General features: G+C 40.9%; 1 pseudogene; it reads left to right on the top strand.

The window, feature by feature from the left end:
* Window positions 1–3,937: 3,937 nt before the first annotated feature.
* Window positions 3,938–12,518, top strand: LOC127660325 (probable sodium-coupled neutral amino acid transporter 6; annotated as a pseudogene).
* Window positions 12,519–24,671: the final 12,153 nt, after the last annotated feature.

Here is a 24,671-nt window from a genome sequence, read left to right as displayed (position 1 = left end):
GCTCTCACGTCATCACTAGCGGACGAAGCTCTGCGAGACATGATTGGCTGTGCGGGATTTGTGACGCCATCAATGTGCACACGTGACCATTTATCACGTGAATTGAAAAGTTTAGGTGTGTTCGACATCGGCTGCTGCTGGATGTAACCGATCTGCGAGAGTTGCCGCGTGCAGGCGGGGAGGATCTGCAAACGGAGATATGAAGCCGGACACGTTGTGGCTCCCGTAGTTTGCTGCAATTACGTCAGTCATGGCAGATCACGTGGTGTTTGCTTGCTTTATCGCAGACGAGTTGGAAGCGATAGAAATTCCATTATTTTTGCATGACATTGGGCACAATGAGCAACGAAGGTGAGTTAAATGGTTAAATGTAAGAAGTATCTATTTAAACAAATTACACATTATCAATTTAGTTTTAAAGTTACTATACCTAGAATCTGCAAATTATATGTTGAATAAAAATACTGTATCGAAAGTCTAAAGTCTTTGCAATGTATTACTGATGTAATGGGTGGCTTTTGTAATCAATAGCTACTGTTGCTTGCCTTTTTAATAATAATTATTATTATTTTGGTTTAAATAGAGAATTACTCATTCTGACAAAGAAATAATGGAGTTTTACTCCAATTTCAACACTTCTGTATACACTAATTATTTGATTAAAATCCCAATTCAACATAAAACACTGAAAATAAATGTTTGACTACATGTGTGTTCAGTTAGGCTACATGTATATAGTGAGTACAATTCCTCTTGTTCTAATTTAGAATGGTTCCAAAAATAGACAATTTTGTGGAGGATGTTGTCCCTCTCTACAGTCTCTCAGAATTTAGAGGTCATTTCAGGCTTTCCAAAGAACAAGTGGAGGTAGTGAGACATGGAATAGGAGGTTGGAGGAGCTTTGCAGCACAAGCTGGGCCACTGAGGAGAGCTGGTTGGAGAGAAGATTGTAGATGTGGTCAGTGTCACTCAAGAAATATTTCCAGTATATTCTTGGTCATTAAGTAAATGTGTACCTTTTGTTTCAACAGCTGATACTTGCTCCATGACAGAAGAAAGGAACATTTGATCTGGGGGAATAAATGATAAATAAAACACTTGCACAAATCATTGGTGCCTTGTAATTATTTCACATTTATGCGGTTTCCTTACCATTCTTCATCCTTTCAGCAATGTCATTGGAAACTGTTAGCATGACAACATCACCTTTGCTATCTAACACATTAATGGTTACGTTGTCCATTTTGTTGTGTGTTACATAGGGTAGTGCAGGTTCTTTATATATCCTAAGGAACCATGGGACCATAGCCAACACCAGTTCCATTCATTATTACTAATAGTTAGCAACAAATGCAATTACCCTTTTAAGTCAACTTTCAGTTTTGGCTCAACATTAATTAGCAGTGATTTCCATTGTTTTCATGATTTAGTGATTAAGTAACTTTATGTATTAACCATGGACCATGGTATTAACACACTTTTGAGATGTGTGTGTGTATAAGTGGTGTTTTGGAAGGGGGTCTTCCAAAACAAGATAACATATTGGATAAATACTTTAGCAGTTTGACATGGGTGTTTCTGCTAATACAAAATCATAAAAGTAACCTATAAAAAAAAAAGGTTTCAGCAACAGGATTTACAGTACCCTCCAGATGAGCTCTTTTTAACATTTGAGACAAAACACCATTCATTTTCATATACAGAAAAGCACAATTCTGTTGGATTTATATTGTGATTTAGACCAACTCTTTGAAAGTGAACAGAATGTTGTACTGCTGTTAAGTTGAAGATATAGCAAGTTGTTAGCAGTTTGTTAACCACATGCAGGTGAAGTATGACCACAGCAAAATAAACTAGAGAATATGAAGAAACCATATGAACAAATGGAAGAACAATGTATTATGCATCATGTGTACAGGAGCATACATTTATGGTCACATTAGATTGTATGTTTTTAAGATTAACATTTGAGTTATTAAAAATGCTCATTTGAATAGGTTATGCAGCTGAATACTGTAAAAGGTCTGTATGAAAAAGAAAGTCATGCAAAATAAACATACACAAACCCTTTATTAACAATAAAGTAAATACAGTAAAACAATATCTAATAAATATGATTTTTAAGATAAAGACGACATAAAAAGGTATTGAACTGTTTTAAAAGTCGCAATAAACTTGAAACGCACGTCATCGGTGTTGTCGGTGAATCCGGCCAATCGTGGATCAGTTGTGTCGTCATCAGAACCTGTGCAGCTGCTCTTGAGAAGCTGCGCTGGCTGAGTCCTCCGGCTAAGAAATGGCCAGTTTAAATCAGTGTAAACTTTTTTTGGCGGTGTACACCATGAAACTTAATGCTAAAGAAATCTAAGCCGAAATTAGTGTCTGTGCTGTCAGATACACATGGCATTGGGCACCATTCTTAAAAAACAGCTGTGCCCAAATGCTTTCAATGGGAATGGATGGAAGATATCTTTTCATGTGTGATCTGCTGCCTTAGGCATTTCTAGTCACTTCCACACCATCAACGGCTGATATGGTGTCATTTTATTGGATCTTTGCAAATGTTTTGTTCCCCTTTGTCTTACCTTTCAATTTCAATATAAAAGTACTTTATTGGCATGATTGTGTTTACATACAATATTGCCAAAGCATTAATACACAAAACAGATAAATAATAATGATAAGATAGAATTAAAATAAGGTGCCAGGTAATGAATCAAATACAATAAAAACTACAATAACAATATACACTATACAATATAAAATAAAATATGCATTTAACATGACATTATGAACATAAGAAAATAAAAGTACTGTGAATGAATTACATTAAGGCAGTGATTGGTTTCTGAGGGTGTGCAGCTCGAAAATGAATTTTGCTGCAACTGATGCATGATGGTCCTCCCCCAGTAACACCAGCATCTGATCGGTTTCTGCCAAACTGGAAAACTGTGGCATGAGGTTTGAGAGTTTGTGGAGGTATTTCTCTCTCAACTCTGTAAATTTCTCACAGTGAAGGAGAAAGTGTGTCTCTGTCTCGACCTCACCTGTGTCACAGTGAGCACAGACTCGTTCTTCCTTTGGAAGCCATGTTTGTCTGTGTCAGCCTTTTTCTATGGCCAGACTGTAATCACTGAGTCTGTATTTGGTGAGGATCCGTCTCTGTTTTGGATATCTTACAGTGTGCAGATATTCTGCCAGATTGTATGTTCTGTTTAGGGCCCGATAACATTCCAATTTGCTTTGGTTTTTACTTTAATTTTCCCAATGGTCCAAATATGAATTTTTGCTTTCTTTTATGATTTGGTTTATTCTGATTTGGTTTAGTTCAGCAGTGCTGGTCTGAAACTGGTGTTTGTTAGTTGTTAGTGGGTTTGTGAGTTTCAGAGCCAGCTGACAAAGGGGACTGGTTTTAGGCTTCATCTCTTGGGTTTTAGGGCTTCATGTTGCAGTGTGTTAGGGAACTTGAATTTAGGTGTGTCCAAAATTTGAGGGATCGTTTTTCAATATGTATAATAAGGGGGTATCTGCCTAGTTCGGCCCAGCATTTATTGGTAGGTGTTCATCTCTGAAATCTTAGAATGTTTCTACAGAATTCTGCATGCAGGGATTCTATGGGGTGTTTGTCCCATCTCGAGTAATCTGCCAGACGGAGTGGACCCCAAACCTCACTTCCGTACAGAGCAATAGGCATTATAATACTATCAAAGATCTTACACCAGATTGTTACAGGAATGTCATTTTGGGTAAATTTGCCCTTAATAGCATAGAATGCTCTTCTAGCTTTCTCTTTTAGTGCATTCACTAGGCATTATAATGCCTTTCTCTAGTATGTGATATTCAACAGCATCAATGTTGTATTGGCAACTTTGGAACCTGGTAAATAAATAGATATGTTCTATCCCTTACTGTTAGAAGCCTCTGAGGCATAACGATCATGTCATACCACTGGTATAAACATACTGTCAGTATGGTCAAATGTTATCAATGAGCTGAGCTGTCATATTTAATATCTTGATAATCTCGGTTGTAGACTAAACGTTTATCTGTCCCACAGTATGTTCAGGTTAGAGGCGCATCCTTTACCTCGTCTGCCTTTAATCTGATCATGGGAAGTGGAATCCTGGGACTTTCATATGCCATGGCCAATACTGGTATTATTGGGTTTAGGTATAAACACACGTGCACATTTAAGCCTATTGCAAATACTTTGCACAAATTGTGTATTTTCAACCCTGTGGGTGTGTGTTTTTACACAGTATTCTGTTGCTGGTAGTCTCCAGTTTGGCTGCTTACTCTATCCATCTCCTGCTGCTCCTCTGTGACAAAACAGGTAACATCAGCTCTTTCCTTTGACCACCTCCTTACTCTACTCGCTCCTATTTACTCTGTATATTTTTTCTTAAATCAAAAATTTCTGCTGACTGACTGTGAAAATGTTGCTAATTGACATTGAAGAAATGCACAATATTGGCAAAACTCACTTTTGCATCCGTTCATATGCAGCTCTTTGTGAGACAGCCTTCAGGAGACCTGGCAAGGTCAGTTATCTCACAAAAAAGTATGTTAAAGCCAGCCAAATATTAACACCAATGTGTTTTGATAAACGAAAACTCATAATTGAATTCACAGTTGAATTATTATCTCCTGTTTTTCTTATTTATTTGTTTTGTGCAGATTCTGGTGGCCTGTACTATTCTGATTCAGAATATTGGAGGTAAGGTTTTAACTTTCACATGTAGTAGTTTATATGGGGAAAACCATATTATATAAACTTTGAACTCTGATCTTGATTTCACCATTGATATTAAAGGAATATTCCAGGTTCAATACAAGCTACCTATTAATTTTTAGTAATTTATTGTACTGTCCCGTACTTTTTGCACACATTTGCACATACACTTTATATAGGTATGTTATTTAGTCTGTGTAGTCTCATGTGGATCTGTGTTTGTCCTATGTTGTTTTATGTAGCACCATGGTCTTGGAGGAACGTTGTCTCATTTCACTGTGTACTGTTCTAACTGTATATGGTTGAACGACAATAAAACCATTTGACTTGAGCTAAGCTTATTCGACAGCATTTGTGTCAATGTTGATTACCACAAAATGTATTTTGACTTGCCCCTCCTTTTCTTAAAAAAAAAAAATAAAAAATCAACAATCTGTGTGTCAGTGAGGCACTTAGAATGGAAGTGAATGGGGCCAATCAGTAAACATTAACATACTCACAAGTATATCCATAAAAAAATTAAGAAATATGCATGTTAACATGATTTTAGTGTGATAAAATTTTCTGTGTAAAGTTATAGCAAATTTTATAACTTTGTTGCTATGATGATGTAATGTCAACAACTTTTGTGGTTTATGCTACAAATGCTGTCGATTGAGCTTAAATTGTTCTGAATCCGAAATATTCCTTAGATGGAAATGTTTAAATTTGTTCTCTTTTATTGTGTTTATTCTTTCTATTCTCTGTTATTATATATAAATATGTTTGTGTATGCTGTGGAGAGACACATGAGCTCGTGTATAAATGATAATTAAAAGTTCAACACAGTTTCCCATTATTATTATTATTATTACACAGCCTGATGCAGTTTCTTTCTGTCTTATCTCCCACAGCTTAATTGTGCTTTATTGGCTAGACAGAACTGTTCATTGGTATTGCCAAAACAAATAGCATATGAGTTTAGATGCAAACTATGGCTATAGTAAAGAATGGTGTATAAATAATAGAAATTATATAATAATATAAATCTCCTTTTGATGTCTGTCTTTCACTCTACACTGCTGGCTGAATCAACAGTAGTGAGTATTTTGTTCTGACTTAACAGTAAATCCATCACACTTTAATGCTGTATGCATTTGTCTTTAGAATGCCAGTTATAGTTTTAGTGCATGTACATGTGGTTTTTGGCTGCAGTCAGGTTTTCAGTCAGGTTTCAAGCAATCATTGCATTGTTAATTATCAGTGTGTGATGAGATGGGCGGGGACGTGACTATACACACCCGGCCTCCAATCAGGCTAATGAGGAAAGAGATAAGTGCAGTGAATGCAGCAGTTCAGGAGAGAGAGAGCGCCACATGCAGCTGCTATGGGTGTGTTTGTTTTGTTTGCGTTAAACATTATTTTGACAGTTCAGCCGGTTCCCACCTTTTCCAACCTTAACCTTGTTACACAGTGTGATTACGGTTTTGTGTGACTATATTGGTTCTTTTTCTCTCTCATGGCTGTTGGCATGTTAGTGTTAGATCAGAGTACGTACGGTAATGCTCTGGCATGGAGTTGAAGGGGATTAATGTGTTTTTATCATGAGTTGTAGATTCTAAAACAACACCAAATTTTTTTTTTTCTGTTTCTTTAGCCATGTCCACCTTCATGTTCATCTTTAAGACTGAACTGCCTGCCACCATCACTGGTTTCATGAGCACAGAGGCCTCTGGGTAAATAATATATATTTTGTCTGTACCGCATCTTAACATTTTGTCCTTACTAGATGCAATCCAAGCCCACATTGTCAAGCTATATTTCTGTCGTCACTAAAAGCGATATTCTGTATGAAGTGACAAAATGACAGCCAACCAGAACATGTTTCATATACAATTTATGTGGAGCTGGAGTATTATATTTCTCTGTGGGCAGAGCTACCCATTCACAGCATAACAAAAATAGATACTAAGGAACCAGCATTATGTCTTGTTGCACAAGGCTGTTGACGTTTGTAGCTGGTTAAGACTTTAAGATTAAAGGAGTGGTGGTGGCGTAGTGGGCTTAAGCACATAACTGGTAATCAGAAGGTTGCTGGTGTACTTGTGCAAGGCACTAACCCTAACTCCAGGTTGCTCCAGGGGGATTGTCCCTGTAATTAGTGCTCTTTAAGTCGCTTAGGATAAAGGCATCTGCCAAATGCATAAATGTAAATGTAAGACAAAATCCCAGCAAAACGGAAAATATGTAATGCATCACTTGATGTGTTAGTGCATTGTGGCTGTGACTTTAGAGCATGTGTATATTTTAAGAACCTGTTAAGTAAGCGATCTTTAAGGAAAAGTTGATCCAAAAATGAAAATTCTGTCATAATTTACTTACCCTCATGTTGTTCCAAACCCGTATGCCTTTTTCTTATGCGGAAGTCAAAAGGAGATGGCTCTGGTGTCGTGTTTCAAGTCTTCCTTAGGCATACGGTAGGTTTTGTTAAGAAACAACCTAAAATGTACGTTCTTTTTTTTAGTAAAAATCTTTGTTTGTTTGCATGTTCATGAATGCATGAGAGAAGCTCGTTCATTGTGAATTTTTCACTCAATAACTGAAAAATGAGTTGGCAAGTCACTATGTAAAGTGAGTCATTATCAACTGCCATTGTACTGAAATGATAGACTGGGATATTCATAAAAAAAATGTCCTTTTGTTTTCTGTATAAGAAAGTAAAATGGGTGAGGAAATTATCAAATCAAAAATCAATCAAATCCCTTTATTGTGACTCAACCATATATACAAGTGCAACAGCAGTTCCAAGCAACATGGCAGTTTGACAATTACAATAAACATCTGATATACACAATGCAGTTTACACATTATGAATTAATTTTAGTTTTAGTGAAATTTAGATAAACATGGAGGAGAAAGGCATTACATTTGAATATAGTAGGATGTGTTAAAAGTCATGATCAAAATGGCATTCGCAGGAATATCTGTGTGGAAGAGAGAAATAGTTACACTTTCACACATCAAAACACCCTTCCTCTGCCTTTTAAGCAGGTTTCCTAAAGAGAGAAAAAAGAAAATATTCCAGGCTAAAGAATGTAACGGTCATTATTTTATTAGCCGCTGTGCTGAGCTGTGGTTCAACTGTGCCCCGTCCTCTCACAGCTGGTTTGCATTATGGGTCCGTTTCGTGTAAATCTCACTCACACGTTCCGCCCAATGAGAGTCATGCCTGCCCAAGATCCCCTTCAGCAGCACAATTACTGTGAACAGACCCAGACACACACAAACATCACAACTCTGCCTCTCTGGGAGGAGGAAAAAGCAGAGCCCCACCACAGTATAAATGCTTGAAAGTTTGGTCATTTACCGTAAAATAACATTTTTCTTTCAGTGGAGTAATTAATCTTCATTTATGCTAGTGGATCAGCCGGGCTGTCTAGTACCTCCTTGTTTATGAAAGAGAACCACAAGAGACCAACTCCATATCAGAGGACACTTATATTACTCAAATTGCCAATAGTCTTGTGTTTAATTTTAAGTAAACTTTTAAAAACAGACCTATCGTGAGCTCAAAGGTTTTTAATCATTTGTATATTCCTCTGTTGACGCAATCACTTTTTTCAACTTCATTGTTTAAAAATCATGTTTAATAGCGGAATACCTGGTGAAGAACTACACTATCCGTGATCCAGCAGAGAAAGTTCCACCAATCAGAGAATGTGTCATGATCACACATTTTTATAGTAAAAAAAAAAAAAAAAAGTTACATTTTGGTATGTGTCCCACCCAAAACAGATCATATCGCTTCAGAAGACATTGATTAAACCACTCGAGTGGTATGGATTACCATTATGCTGCCTTTATGTCCTTTTTTGGAGCTTGAAATTGTTGGACTCCATTGACTTGCATTGTATGGACAAAAAAAAAAAATCATCAAAATATCTACATTCTTTAAGTACACGGTCTTGTACCTTTGTCCGATTTTCAAATAATTTTTGCTTTAAATCAAAGTTTGTAATATTGTGATTCACCTCAGAGCTGGTTGGTTTGGTTCATGGCTTGGATTTCTTTTCTTTTTTTTTAAATTAAGAATTTTATGAAATCCCTATGGGAAAAAGTGAATTGGAAACACTTCGGTAACAAAGATGGCTGAAAATATCAGTGGGCACTGTTGCACCCTATAAACATTAAAGCCTCAAAATTCCTATTTTGATTTCACATGCAAATACATGAACAGATTACAAAATTGCAAAGAGACATCTCTCTCACTTTGTCATTCATTTCTTCCTCCATTTCTTTCTCTCATCTGTCTCTGTAGAAAGTGGTACGAGGTCGAGCTACATTATTAATTTTTGTCACTGTATTTGTGCCGCTGACACCATTGGCTCTACTTCCAAAGGTTGTAAGTATTTTCTTTTTTTTTTTTTTTTTTCACTATATTTGTGAACATTTAAAAAAAATTATCAGGTTTCCTGGGATACACCAGCAGTCTTGCATTCCTCTTCATGTTGTTCTTTACTGTAGTGGTGAGTCTTTCATTATATCTTTCGTTCTTTTTTGCTCTCTCTCTCACACCCGTGCTGATGTTTTGTTCTTACTCACAGGTGGTGATGGAAAAAATGGTCCATTCCCAGCCCTCTCCCAATTAATTCCACTATGAACCTGGTACAGACCCACACTCACACTCACCCCCACACACTAGAATTGCCTGGATATCTAAAACACAACCTAGACCGCACCATAATATAAGAAAACAATACAGTTAATCTTCAACCTCCACATAACCAGAGACAGTTTAGCTCAGATGGACCATTTGTATTAAAATGAATGGAACACCCAAAAAGAAAGTCCCGCTTTACAGGTAAAAGAGCCAGTCACCTTTTTGACAGTTGACAATTATATATAGCCATTAGCAATTAGATATAGCCATTCATCTATTACAAACACAGACACACTCAGATAATCTGTGCAGGTTGATGTGATCCAGCCCTCCATAGACAGGAAGGAGCTCTGTCTTAATGCTGGAAGTGACCTTTGACCCCCTTGAGCCAGAGACCAATGCCTTTAGTTCCTTATGCTGTATGGCGAACGTGTGTCAATATACTTGCAGTTATAGTGACCTAAATATCCAAAACATAGAGCAGCTTTTTATTCTTGTACTATCCTGATTTTGTGCCAATTTACCGTCACATCAATTAATTTAAGCATTTTATTTTTCTATCTGAAATACCTCTGAGTGTACCCCACAGCTGTTTGTGATCTCTAGTAAGGTGAGTGTGTGTATTTTACTGAGAAATGAGAAATATGTTTTGTTTTTTTTAAGACCGCCTTGCAGGACTATTAGGAACACAAATATTAGTGGTAATATTATAGCATAACCTTACACACACCAGGAGGGTGAGAAATCACTGTGTGTGTACATTGCAGAGTGCTTATGCCATCCCTACCATGGCTTTCTCCTTCTTATGCCATACAGTGGTTTTACCCATTTACTGTGAACTACACAAGTCAGTACACAGCAGTATTGTTTTTTGTACATCTAGCATATTAAATACAGTATAGTCTGTTGTTTCTTTACTGAGTGTATGTGTGTGTGTATTGTAGACCCACTAAGAGGAGAATGCAGAATGTGACAAATGTCAGCAGCATTTTTAGATTTGAGGTTTACTTGATCTCTGCAAGTTTGAAATCAGGGCATGCTGAGTGACTCCAGTCAGGCTTCCTAAGCAACCAGTTGGACCGGTTGCTAGGGTGGGTAGAGTAACGTTGGGTTAACCTCCTCGTGGTCGCTATAATGTGGTTCTCACTCTCGGTGGGGCGTGTGGTGAGTTGTGCATGGATGCTACGGAGAATAGAGTGAGCCTCCTCACATTCTAACCATGTGATAAGATGCGCAGATTGACTGTCTCAGACGTGGAGGCAACTGAGATTCGTCCTCCGCCACCCTGAGGCGAGTTACTACACCACCATCAGGACTTGGAGCATACTGGGAATTGGGCATGCCAAATTGGGGAGAAAATCCCCCTCCCAAAAAGGAATGTACTTGGATGACCTACATTTGCAAATTGTATATCCCACAATGCAATTGCTTTCCAGATCTTCTATTATTTTAGTATCACAAATGAAGTAATAGTAGTCACAATTTTATTATGATCAGACTGCCTGATGTTGTAACACAAAATTGGATAAAACTGCAAAATAATAGTTTTACATTAAATGCATATTTAATTCTTGGAAATAAACAGCACTGTAACATGCTACTGTTTGAAATGTTTAATGCTGCACAATGCATACTGATTTGCATATGAAGGCTTTTGGTAAGGACACCGGTTTTGGACAGCTTTGCAAAGTACTATAACATGTCTAATGATCTAAAACAAATTCAAATTAACTTAAGTAACCAAGCAAATATTTAGTAAATTCAATGCTTATTTTTCAGTTGCAATTGAGTCTTAATTAAATAAAATCACAAATTAAAAAGGGACATGGATAAACCCGTCCGTCTGAGAGGATGTGACACAAAAATTAGATTTGAATGTGCCATGATGTGTTAGAATGTGTCTAATTCCATATAAAGCCTCCAAAGGCAGCATTTGTCAGCTTTCGGATGCATCCATATTATTTAAAAACTAATTGTAAGCAGTACAGTATGCAGTAAACAGCATGCTAGTATTTAATTCCAAACAAGACCTTGATTAGCTGTTTCAGGAATGTTTGTTTAGAGTTTGATCTAACCACTGCTGGAAGGCAGAACTCCAGGAGGTAGACTGAGCACCCCTGGAATATTTTCTCTACCTTTTGAGCCCCTTAAATCTGTAAATGGCTATGATCAGTGGATTGATCTGATCAAACATCCTTTATCTACAGCACAGGTTAACAGAGCTGTTGCTAGGATATGATACCTACTTACCATGGGATGTTTTTGTGATGTCAGTGCGTCTTGAATGAGCGGTATGGCTGTCCTGCTCGCCATACCGCTCATTCACTTCCCAGTGAGGCTCTGAACGATTCAAATAAGATATCCAGAAAATACACCCATGTGTCAGTGCCCAGCTTAAATTATTTTCTCTTCCTCAGGCACGTAAGTCTTTGTTGATGTTATTCAGGGGAGAGAGAGGGAGTTCTCCTGGCTCTCTCATTGTCTTTCCTATATTTTCATCCTCACTCTTGTGCTGCTGCTCGCAATTTTTTCCCTGACATCAGGAATGTCTTCAGTGTTGTGGGTGAGTGGGTGTGCACATGCTTTTATGTGCTTTATTCTTTAACTGTTAAGATACATTGGCCCCAAAACACATTTGGACACTTAAGTCGCTTAAAAAATTGGGAATGTCTTTAGTATAACAGTATCAAACCAGGTTTGTAAGGCTTCAAATGATGACCCAATAGATTTTCTGATAGACTTTGTAGAACATATCCATAGTTAATGTAATTGACTACATCTGTAGTTAATCTGCTAGGGTACCTATGTGAACTTGAGGTGAACTGATGTCATACGTCCACTAAAAATCACCTTGACACCTTTTGGTTTAAGTGACTGAATATCTTTTGGTGACTCTGTATGTTTTACATGTGTCCACCAGCAACTGTTCTCTGTGTTTCCAGGTTCTACGACCTCCACATGTTTGTTATTTGTGTATCCGGGAATGTTCTTTTTGAGAATCAGCTCTGAGTCAGTCAGATCACTCAACTCAGCTGGTGTATCTACAATCTTTCAAATCTATTCCACTCTACACACTTAGCACCACATACACATCTTGCTTTGCACTAGGTTGTTGGAACATCTCCTGGGTGTCTCCTGGGTTCAAGGTCCCTGATATTTTAATTCATCATTGTGGGACTCATTGCATGATTTGTAAGCTCAGCACCTCCTGCCTTGAAGAGGAGCCTTGTTTTACAGGTTACACACCAGTCAGTCTCCATTTATTGTACCAAATACTACTTAAAATTACTCTTCCAGGAAATCTTGAGATGAGACAACTGTGCTGTTATGACACACTTATAATAATCTTATAACAGTGTTATAACACCTGAGTTCCAAACAATGGAGTAGACAGAGGCACTATCAAATGCACAATGTGAAAATTTCCAGCACAGCACTGAAATGCTTAATAATCAAAACTAAATGACTGAACAACAGAGTATGACAATTTCTTAATCAGACAAGACTGCTGTGAGGCTTGGAAAAACCGATGAGACCAATGAATGAAGGAGTTGTTCTCAATAGTTGAGTATGTGGTTTGGGGTAAAATAACTTGAAGGCGGTTAAGCTGCCTTCAATTTACACAGATGTTTGTTAATGGATTGGAATACATGTTTGCCTGGCTGACAAACTCTGGGTTGATGATTATGCCACTGCATTTAAAAGTCAAATCGGAGTGTGCTGATGTGGATTCCAATTATGAAGATTTTTCAAAGGATTTAGGAATCCCTATAACACATCCCATATAATTTCTGTGATGATTTATAATTAGAGTGCAAGTTTTTCCATCTATTTACGCTTTTAAATACAGAACTGTAATGTTTTTAACATTGCTACAATGATTATCTTATCTGTCCAAGAGGAGAATTAAGGCATTTTTAAATATATTTGATATTTTTATGTTGAATTAATTAAATAAATGGAAGTAACAATTCAAACTGTATTCTGATTTGCTTGTGTAATGCATCATGTATTGTGGCATCTGGAATAGAATAGTCTGCAATCCATGTTTAGTCTAACATATCTGAGCTTTAGTGTGTGTTTTTGCTGGTTTGCATGGCTGTGTGTGTGTTCGAGTAAAATTGATGGACGGGCTGATTTTCCTTCATTGATTTAGACAGAGGGTTCTCTGTAAGTCAGATAATGGAAAACAAATGCTCTGTGAGTGTGTGTGAGTTTGTGTGTGTGCGTGTCTGTAGTCTTTGGCCTTTGCTCTCTCCTGCTGTTTCTAATATGCTGCATTAGCTTGAGAGACCGCCCAAAGTAAGGCATTTCAAAACACACACACACGCATGCATGGTGAAATGTTAGGTTTATGTACTTGCACGATTTCTGGGCTATGTAATTAAAGCAACTTTCTATTAAAAAAGTCCACAAGTTAAATATTTCTTCATTTGACAGCTCAGGGCAGGATCTCAGACAAGATTCCAGATATATTTGGCTGCAGGTAAGAGGTGTATATAGTGGTCAAGGATAAGACAAAAGATTGACATGGCAAATACATGCTTTGTGTGACATAACATAGCAGGTATATAACTGCATTATGTGACACCATGAAGCACATAAAGCAGGAATGCAAATACCTTGAGTGATACCACAAAGTAGGTACGTAACTGCTTTGTGTGATATCTTCTAACACGTAAAAACCATGACGTAATGGCATGAAGTGGTTGTTGCAGTGCGGATGACTGGTATTTCGATTAATCTCACGAAAAACGAAGATTATTTCATTTCCCCCATTATTTTCATGACAATTAAAGGCACACTCAGTAACTTTTGTCTTTGTGTCATCTTGGACTTACACTGACACCTAGCAGCTTGGATGCAGCATTGTTAAAAATCAATAGTTTTCAGTTTCAGGTGCCATTGTAGAAATGTAGTAATCACAGTCAGCCATGATTACTTTAATCAATGCGTGAAAGTGTCAAATAACAGGACGATTACTGAGATTACGCGAGAAGTATTTGGCTGGTCATGTGATTCTAACATTGCAGCCCCCATGTGCGGACCCTCTCCATGTAGAATAAAACAGCATTTATAAGGATACTGATACGACTGGAGTCTATTATTCTTCATTCTTTACAGTAACGAGTGTAAGATTTTTGTATTACTGCAATAATAATTGGGGGAGAAATGTGTTTAAGTGTCATGAAAATAATGTCACAATGCAAAATAATCTTAATGGTCCCAAAGAAAAGGCTTCATAATTTTGCTAAATTTAATTTCAGATTTTTTTCCTATTGATTTTGGGGTGAATTGCTATGGAGATTTTCTTCACAGATTTCATGAGATTTGTCCTTTCACTAACTCTTAAACGCATACCTTGGGTCTTTAGTGATTCGGAACCTCATTTCACCTGTGCCCACGCCTCTTTAATATTCCTTGATCTCTCTCTCTTATAAATATGAATAACACACAAAAAAGTTTCAAAATTGCTATTTTTATTATTTCACATGTATATACATTTTAGTTTCACATGATATCTATTTCTTTGTATATTGCAAGTGGAATTAGTTCCACATTCATAAAAATAAATACTACAGTATATCCCGTTGATTTTCTGAGCAACAATCAGTATACCATATGCATTTACACGTACCATCACATGCTATTTGTTACTCGAGGTGGCACTGATGTTTCAGTGATTGACTTGATTTACATTGCTATATGATGAAGAAACAACATGGAAGTAAACTATAGCAAGTATAACACATGTCTTGAAGGTATTTTGAAAATGTGACACTATCTGGGCATTTTATAGAACCATTTGTGATAGACATAAGTGCTAAGGTAAGTGCTGGGTCTCTAAAGACCTGAACATGTACAAGTGTTAGGTGAAATTCCAATGCATTTAAGGGTTAAATCTTGAGTGCTTATAAATTAGGTAAATTGGGTAATCTGGGTGTTCTGGGTAAACTTGGCTGAGATTGCATGGGGAAAGAGCCTTTTAAAACATAATTTCATGCTGGGAAATGAGAAAATTAAGAAGAAATTAAATATGCATTGTATTAGTGGTTCTTTCTCTTTCTGGCCTGCTTTCAGTCCTGCTGCTTTACCTTTAGACCACAGTCTATATTCATACACACTTTTACCAACAGAAACATCTGCTGAATGTTAGCTGTTGCCTACAGAAAGCGATTTTACTGTGTCTGTCTGATTTCTATTCATGCTGATTGGTCCTTTTAAGCTAACATCTGCTTTTTTCCTGAACTTTTCTAGTCTTTTGTCCTGAATTGATTTTCATGGTCCATCAGTAACTGTGATCCTGTGTCATAGACATTCAGTAAATCATTCTGAAGACTCTGTTAAAAAGCTGCAACACACACAATCACACACTCTTTCTTAGCTCTGAAGTGACATATTATTGTTCTCTGAGAATCCTCTCTCTCTCTCTCTCTCTCTCTCTCTCTCTCTCTCTCTCTCTCTGCCCTTTAATTGTGCTTGGTCAGAGCAGAGACCACATCACATCTGGAGTTCCTTTTAGCAGAACACACACACTTATCCTGCCCCATGTCACACACTTTCGCCTCTGCTCTCAAACACTTCTGTTCTGTCCCCTCTGCTCTCTCTCCCTGTCACTCATTTGTTACTCGTCTACCCAAACACTCACTCCATCATTTACTCTCTCTTTCTTTCTCAGTTTTTTGTTTTTACTTCTATTAAAGCCCTCCTGCTGCAGCTGTTGCCATTCCGAAATACTGAGTAATACCATCCAGTACACACACACACACACACACACACACACACACACACACACACACACACACACACACACACACACACACACACACAAGAGAGCGAGAGTAATGACCTTTTACCCATAAATACCTCACCCCCACCTCGACAGGGCACACACCCTGACATGGTATAGCAAGAGTTCAATAAGTGTGTGTGTGTGTGTGTGTGTGTGTGTGATTATATATGAGAGTTGGGGCAGAGAGCTGAACAAGACTGAAATTTTGCATGGTTTGTGTGAGTTCAGGTATGGTTCAGGTTTGTGTGGTAGGTCTTTTGACCATGCGCAAAAGCACCAGAGACTCACCACACACACACACACACACACTTTTGCACATACATTTGCTCTGTAATGAATGCATACGCATACAGGATAGCACATGAACAAAGTTAGCTGGAAGTTGAGGAAGTATGTAAACTGCCTGGTTAAAATGAAAAATGTCATACTCCATATGAAAAAACGCAAGCCCTGTCGGTGCAGTGGCCAGGACTTCAACTCTCCCACACTCTGTTGCTGGTTAAAGGGGCAGTTTGACTCATGAGGGGTTTAAAGCATGAACACCATTACAGGTGATTTGGTGCTGAATACATTTTCATGCCCAAAAAACTCCAGAGAGAGAGAGATAAGGGAAAGCTCAGTACTACTGATGAGTAAAGCTAAAAAGCTGTCCAAGAACATTTATGTAATGTACAGGTAGGTATATATGTTTAAAAAGCTATTTCATTAAGTTTAGATGGGCATGGGTTTGTGTATTTCTGAGATATTCTGCCATTCCATATTTGGTGTTTTGTTTGAATAATATTTTTAGATAATTCATTATTACACTAGCTGCAGTAAAGTTGAGAATGACTGATCCCTGCTGGCTATTTCTGGTTTTACGCCAGAATCAACAGTGTGGAAAGGAAAAATCTCACCATCCTCTGAAGCTCTTCATCACCACATACCCATAAACGCTTATCTCTGCTGCATCCCTCACTTTCTTGCTCTCAGAACACTGACTCCAGACAGACAAGAGTGTTTGGTGTCTCCCCTTTGAATTTATACCAGCTGGGAAAGAAATAGAGAGAGGTCAAAGGTCACTTCTGACACCAATGATCCTTTCATCCCATGGCTTTATGGATTGACTTGGCAGACTCAGTCAGAGCCCACACACGCTCAACCCATGTGTGTGTCAGAGGATCTAGCCTAGAGCTCTAGCTTTGTGTTTCAGCTCCCCAAATACATCTTAGACCATTCCAGTCTACCAATCAAAAGTTTGGACACACCTACCCATTCTTGTTATTTTCCACATTTTAGAATGATAGTAAAATCATTAAAACTATGAAATGACACAAATGGAAATATGGGAATTATGTAGTCAATACCGCCACTCCCTATAAGCAGACTATGCAGTCTGCGTAGGGCACCAACTCTCTAGGGGGGCACCATCTTGCCCTAGGAGGGCACCATAAAGTCCACCGTCTGCCCTTACTTAGGGCATCAATATGGCCAGCGCCGGCCCTGTATGTAGTGACCTAAAATGTGAAAGCTTCCATCCTTGTCTTAGATTATATCTCTGCAAAATCTGGGCCTGTCCACCATAGTTTCTATATACAGCATGCTGGGCACTTGGCTAAGTTTTTAATGATTTAGTGTAATGAAGTGCATCCACAAATATTTTCACAAACTGAGCAATGCAATCTTTGCCTAACAAAAATTATAGCAATTGAAAAAGACTCCACATCCAATCCAATCTTAAAGGGATAGTTCACCCAAAAATGAAAATACTCTCATAATTTATTCCCCCTCATGCCATCTCAGATGTATATGACTTACTTTATTCTGCTGAACAGGAACAAAGAGTTTTAGAAACATATCTTAGCTCTGTAGGTTCATACAATGGAATACTAAATGAATAGGTACCAAAATGTTGAAGCTCCAAAATGCACATAAAGGCACCATAAATTGAATCACTATATCTTCTGAAGCAATATGATAGGTGTGGGTGAGAAACAGCTTCATATTTATTTCAGTTTTTATTATTTCATAAATTCTCCTCTGTTCTGAGTGGGTGGCGATATGCACAAAGAACGCAAATCGCCAACAAAGAAAGTGAAGTTTGATAATTAAAAAGGGCTTAAATAGTGACCTGGTTCTCACACATACTAATTGTAATGAAGTCTCAGGCAAGTTGGGATCCATCTGCGGTATTTTATTAAATACAGCACAAAAGTCGTACAGGCAGGGTCAATGGCAGGCAAACAGAGAATGTAGAAGGCAGGCAGAAGAGTAACTAGAACAGGCAGAGATCAGGGCAGGCAGCAAACAATCGTAGAACTGGACAGGCAAGAGATAAACAGGACAGGCAGCAAACTATCAGGGTCTAAACAACAGGCAGGAACGGTACACAGAATGACTAGAAGGTAAACCAGAGAATAACTTGCTTGGTAGAGTCGCCGGAGCAAACAAGACTTCGCAAAGAGTGAGTAGACTGAACAGTTTAAATAGAGCGTGGGAAACAGGGAGTAATCAGACCTAGGTATGCGGGCTTATGGGAAATGTAGTCTTAGCGGTCAATACTCCGGTGAATCAGATCTCCGATGACTGGAGGGGGAGGCGCTCTCAGTGTTCGTAACAGAGCCCCCCGAGGATGCGACCTGCGTCGAGGTCTTCCCCGAGGTCGAGGGGCCGGTCTTTCCGGGTAGATCTGGTGGAACTCAGTAATGAGGTTAGGGTCCAGGATGTCATTGGCGCTGACCCAGGATCTTTCTTCCGGCCGTACCCCTCCCAATCCACCAGGTACTGGATCTGACCTCGGTGACGCCTGGAGTCGAGCAGGGTGCGCACCAGGAAGGCCTCCTCACCGCCCACAATCATGGGGAGGGGCCCGGGAGCCGCCCCCTCCTCAGTCCTCGGAGCATCAGCCGGTTTGAGCAGGGAGACATGGAAAGTAGGAGAAATACGGTAATTAGTAGGGAGTTGCAAACGGAAAGAAACTGGATTGATCTGTCTAAGAATTTTGAAGGGACCCACATGCCTAGGACTGAGTTTTTTGCATGGTAGTTGCATGCGGATGTCTGGGGTTGAGAGCCAAACCCATTGGCCAGGGACGTAAATGGGGCCGGGACAACGGTGACGGTTGGCTTGTTCTCTGGAATGATTCACCGCCCGTTGAAGGTGGACGTGGGCCTGGTCCCACACTGCCTCACTGCGTTGCAGCCAGTCGTTGACTGCGGGGACTTCGGAGGGTTCGCCGGACCACGGGAAGAGAGGGGGTTGGTAACCCAGGATACACTGGAATGGTGTCAGGTTGGTCGAGGGTTTGAGGAGGGAGTTCTGGGCATACTCGGCCCACGGAAGGTAGCGACTCCAATCCGCCTGATTGCGATGGCAGTACGTTCGGAGGAATCTTGTAATTTCCTGATTCAGGCGTTCCGTCTGACCATTGGACTGAGGATGGTACCCGGAAGTGAGGCTGACGTTGACGTTCAGGCGTTGGAAGAAAGCCCTCCATACCCGGGACATGAATTGTGGGCCCCGGTCGGAGACGATGTCCTCAGGGAGCCCATAGTACCGAAAGACATATTGGAACAGGTATTTGGCGGTCTCCAGGGCAGAGGGCAGTTTGGGCAGCGAGATGAGACGGCAGGCCTTGGAGAAACGGTCAATTACTGTTAGAATGGTGGTATGGTGTAGAGAGTTGGGTAGGTCCGTGATAAAGTCCACAGCGATGTGCGACCAGGGACGTCGAGGTATGGGAAGCGGTTGAAGCAGGCCGGCTGGCGGTTGTTTGGGGGTTTTGGTGACATTGCAGGCTTGGCACTTGTTAACAAAGTCGGCCGCGTCTTCCGACAAAGTCTCCCACCAGAAGCGGTTCCGTAGCAGGCGGGTGGTGGCTGTGATGCCCGGGTGACCGGAGTGTGGTGCATCATGTACCCAGTGCATGGTCCTCTCCCGTAGACTGGGAGGTACAAAGGTCTGGTTGGCCGGACATTCAGGTGGTGACGGAGCGGAGGCATGGGCCTGGGTGATGTCTGCCATGAGGTCCCACTGGATGGGGGCCAGAAACAACTCGGACGGAACTATGGGTTCGGTGCTGCAACGTGGAGGTGTGGCTTCGTGTTGTCAAGATCCATTCTTGGACCCGGGAAGGTAGGAAATGGTGAACTCAAAGCGAGTAAAGAATAGAGCCCATCTGGCTTGCCTGGGGTTGAGTCTCTTGGCAGAGCGAAGATATTCAAGATTGCGATGATCCGTGAAAACTTGGAACGGATGTCTGGACCCCTCCAACCAATGTCGCCACTCCTCCAGCGCGGCTTTCATAGCTAGGAGCTCACGGTTGCCGACGTCATAATTTCGCTCGGCTGAAGAGAGTTTGCGGGAGTAGTAGGCGCAGGGAAACAGCTTAGGAGGGTTACCTTGACGCTGGGAGAGGATCGCTCCAATGCCCGTGTTCGAGGCGTCCACCTCCACAACGAAAGGTATGTCAGGGTCTGGGTGGTGCAGAATGGGTGCAGAGGTGAAGCGCTCCTTTAGCTGAGCGAAGGCCCGGAGGGAGTCGGGGGTCCAGTGGAGTTTGTGTTGATTCTCCTTTACCAGGTTGGTGAGGGGTGCGGCGACGGTGCTGAAGTTTCTGATGAATCTTCGGTAAAAGTTGGAGAATCCCAGAAAGCGTTGGAGTTCTTTCACCGTGGTAGGTTGGGGCCAGTTCAGTACGGCTTGGACCTTACTATCGTCCATGGCCACCCCTTCGGGGCTAATGATGTACCCCAGGAAGGCAACAGATCTCAGGTGGAACTCACATTTCTCGGCCTTGGCATATAACTGGTGCTGGATAAGTCGCTTCAGGACCGCTCTCACCTGGACGATGTGTTCCTCGAGGGAATCAGAGTAAATCAAGATGTCGTCGATGTACACAATCAGGCACCTATTGAGCATGTCCCTGAAGACGTCATTGATGTAAGATTGGAACACTGAAGGGCTGTTGGACAGGCCGAACGGCATGACCCGGTATTCATAATGGCCGCTGGTGGTAGAAAAGGCAGTCTTCCACTTGTCCCCCTCCCGGATGAGAATCAGATTATAGGCACTTCGGAGGTCCAGTTTAGTATAGAACTTGGCCGACCATAGTTGTTCCAGGGCTGAGGGAACCAGGGGCAATGGGTATCGGAATTTTACTGTGACGTCGTTCAGGCCACGATAGTCGATACAGGGGCGTAACGAGCTGTCCTTCTTGCCCACGAAGAAGAAGCCGGCTGCGGCTGGAGAGGTGGAGTGTCTGATGAACCCCTTGGCTAGCTCCTCCTCTATGTAGGATTTCATGGCAAGAGATTCAGGTTCTGACAGGGGATAGATTCTGCCACGGGGCGGTGAAGCTCCGGGGTGGAACTCGATGGCGCAGTCGCTGGACCGATGTGGTGGGAGTTGTGACGCCTTGGCCTTGCTGAAGGCTTCACTGAGGTCGGCGTATGCCGAAGGAATAGCGGGAACTGTGTCGAAGTTCTTTGTGACGTGGGCGGCCCCCACGGAGGTAGGTCGAATGGAGTGTAGGCATTTCATAGAGCAAGTGGGGCCCCACTGAGTGAGTTGATTGTTCCGCCAGGAAATTCGTGGGTTGTGTAGTCGGAGCCAGGGGAAGCCAAGGATTACAGGATTGCGAGGAGATTGGATGACATAGAAGCGTATGGTTTCGGTGTGCAGTGCCCCCACCTGCAGGAGGAGGTCACGGGTGGTGTAACACACTTTACCGGATCCCAGGGGACGACCATCTAGCGCCGCCACTGTCAAAGGAGGATTACACGCCGTCAGGGGAATTTTATACTGTTCACAGAACAATTCATCGATAAAATTCCCGCCGCCCCAGAGTCAATCAAAGCTTGGGAGTCAATACTGGTTGACCGGAAGGTTATTTCAATGGGTACTTCGAGACTGGTTCCAGGCAAAGTAGAGGAAACGAGCAGACTCACCCCAGGATGTGAAGCTTGTGAAGGGCGTCGGGCAGCTGATGCGTTGATGTCCCGCTTGACCGCAGTAGAGACAGAGGCGGTTGGCGTAACGGCTTTCCCTTTCCTCGGGGGAGATGTGCGACCGGTCGACCTGCATGGGTTCTGAAGTGTTGGTTGGTTGGGGCACTGAAGAGAGAGAGGTCGACCACCGAGCAAGACGTCTGGAACGAATGAGGTTGTCTATGCGGATTGCCAAGTTGATGAACTGCTCTAGAGAAATACCTTCGTCACGACAAGCCAGCTCGGACTGGAGATCTGCATCGAGGCCCTGCCGGAAGAGAAGTTTGTGGGTGGATTCGAGCCAGCCCGTTTGGGCTGCGAGGGTTCGAAAGGAGAGTGCGTAGTCCGCAGCCGTCCGTGTTCCTTGGCGGAGAGCCAAAAGTTGCTCGCCGGTGTTCTTGCCGCCCTCAGGGTGATTGAAAACGTCAATCAAACCTTGTCGGAAGGAGTCAAAGGTAAATTGAGCGAATCCTTGGCTGGTCCAAAGTGCGGTCGCCCAATCTAGGGCTCTGCCAGTGAGGACGGAGTTCATCAGAAGGATTTTGCTTTCGTCAGAGGGGTAAAGTGCCGGTTGATGAGAAAGAAACAAGGAGCATTGCATGACGAACCCCTTGCATTTCGACGGTGAACCGTCAAACTTCTCCGGCAGCGCGAGTCGTGGGCTCGTGGAGGTTACTACGAGGGGCGTGGCAGTCGTCGCCGAGCCGGCTGGAGGTATTGCGGGAGCCGGTGCGGATGTCGGCTGATGCAGTACCTGCATGGAGCACATCATCTCTTCAACTGCTGCCGTAAGCCGAACGAGTTGCTGTTGTTGAGCTGACAGCTGATTAGCTTGGGCTGTGAGCTCCTCCGTCATACGTGAAATCACCGCTGGATCATGGTGTGGCGAAGTCTTCTGTAATGAAGTCTCAGGCAAGTTGGGATCCATCTGCGGTATTTTATTAAAGACAGCACAACAGTCGTACAGGCAGAGTCAATGGCAGGCAAACAGAGAATGTAGAATGCAGGCAGAAGAGTAACTAGAACAAGCAGAGATCAGGGCAGGCAGCAAACAATCGTAGAACTGGACAGGCAAGAGATAAACAGGGCAGGCAGCAAACTATCAGGGTCTAAACAACAGGCAGGAACGGTACACAGAATGACTAGAAGGTAAACCAGAGAATAACTTGCTTGGTAGAGTCGCCGGAGCAAACAAGACTTCGCAAAGAGTGAGTAGACTGAACAGTTTAAATAGAGCGTGGGAAACAGGGAACAGCTGTGGAGTAATCAGACCTAGGTATGCGGGCTTATGGGAAATGTAGTCTTAGCGGTCAATACTCCGGTGAATCAGATCTCCGATGACTGGAGGGGGAGGCGCTCTCAGTGTTCGTAACACTAATCATATCGCTTCTAAAGATATTGATTAAACCACTGGCGTTTTTTGGATTACATTTATGCTGCCTTTAATTTTTTTTTACTTCAAAATTGTGGTACCCATTCACTTGCTTTGTATGGACTTATGAAGCTGAAAAATCTTAAAATCTTTGTTTGTGTTCGGAAGCGGAAGAAAGTCAAACATATATGGGATGGCATGAGGATGAGTTAATGATGAGAGAATTTTCATTTTTGGGTGAACTTATCCCTTCTATCCCTAACTATAAAGTATTTGAATAAAAATGATATGCATCCTCTAGCCATGTGTGCATGTAGCTACTAAAATTAATACACAATGAACTTAATTCAATTCACAAATACACACAGGGCATTTGATTTCTGTTTTAAATTTAGTTTCTAAATGAGTGCACTAATAAATGCCAAACTGTTTGTATTTGCATCCTACAATGGAAATTATGTGTTTCAAACAAGCCCTTGTCCACCTGTCCATAATTTTAGACATTCTTCTGTAAAAACACATGATGCAAACAAACATTTCAGAGGCGTCGGTCACATGCAACTTTGTTCTTATACCATATAAAAGCACTTTGACCCATGCTTTAAGATGGCAGAAAAAGCATCTGTCATTCAGTAGGTTAAAGCCAAACTTTTTCATGAATAATTATATAGTACAAATCATATATCTCTAAATCTTTTCTATACATTCTCTCATTATTGCTTTCAAAGCTGGATAATAAAAAGTCCAATCACTATCCTAATTTACTAAATAATGGCACTTCACTTAAAATTAAAAACAAGCATGTTCTCATTGTCTTCTATCTTGAGTAAGCACTTTTTTTTACTCAGCAATTTTCTGTTTGATTTTATTTGATTTTACTAATGTTTAATGAAAAGAGTGTTGATTGGGACTTAAAGGGATAGTTCATCCAAAAATTAAAATTCTCTCATCATACTATCACCCTCATGCCATCCCAGATGTGTATGACTTTCTTTTTTCTGCTGAACACAAAGATTTTTAGAAAAATACCTCAGCCCTGTGGGTCCATACAGTGCAAGTGAGAAACAGATAAATATTTAATTCTTCTTTTGTTTTTGGTGATTCACATTCTTTGTGCCACCTACTGGGCAGGGAGAATAATTAATACTAAAAAAAGGACTTCAATATTG

This window comes from Xyrauchen texanus, chromosome 20, assembly GCF_025860055.1.
Source record: "Xyrauchen texanus isolate HMW12.3.18 chromosome 20, RBS_HiC_50CHRs, whole genome shotgun sequence".
Classification (NCBI taxonomy): Eukaryota; Metazoa; Chordata; class Actinopteri; order Cypriniformes; family Catostomidae; genus Xyrauchen; species Xyrauchen texanus.
The sequence above is the reverse complement of the archived record's forward strand: the minus strand, read 5'-3'. Positions and strand labels throughout refer to the sequence as shown.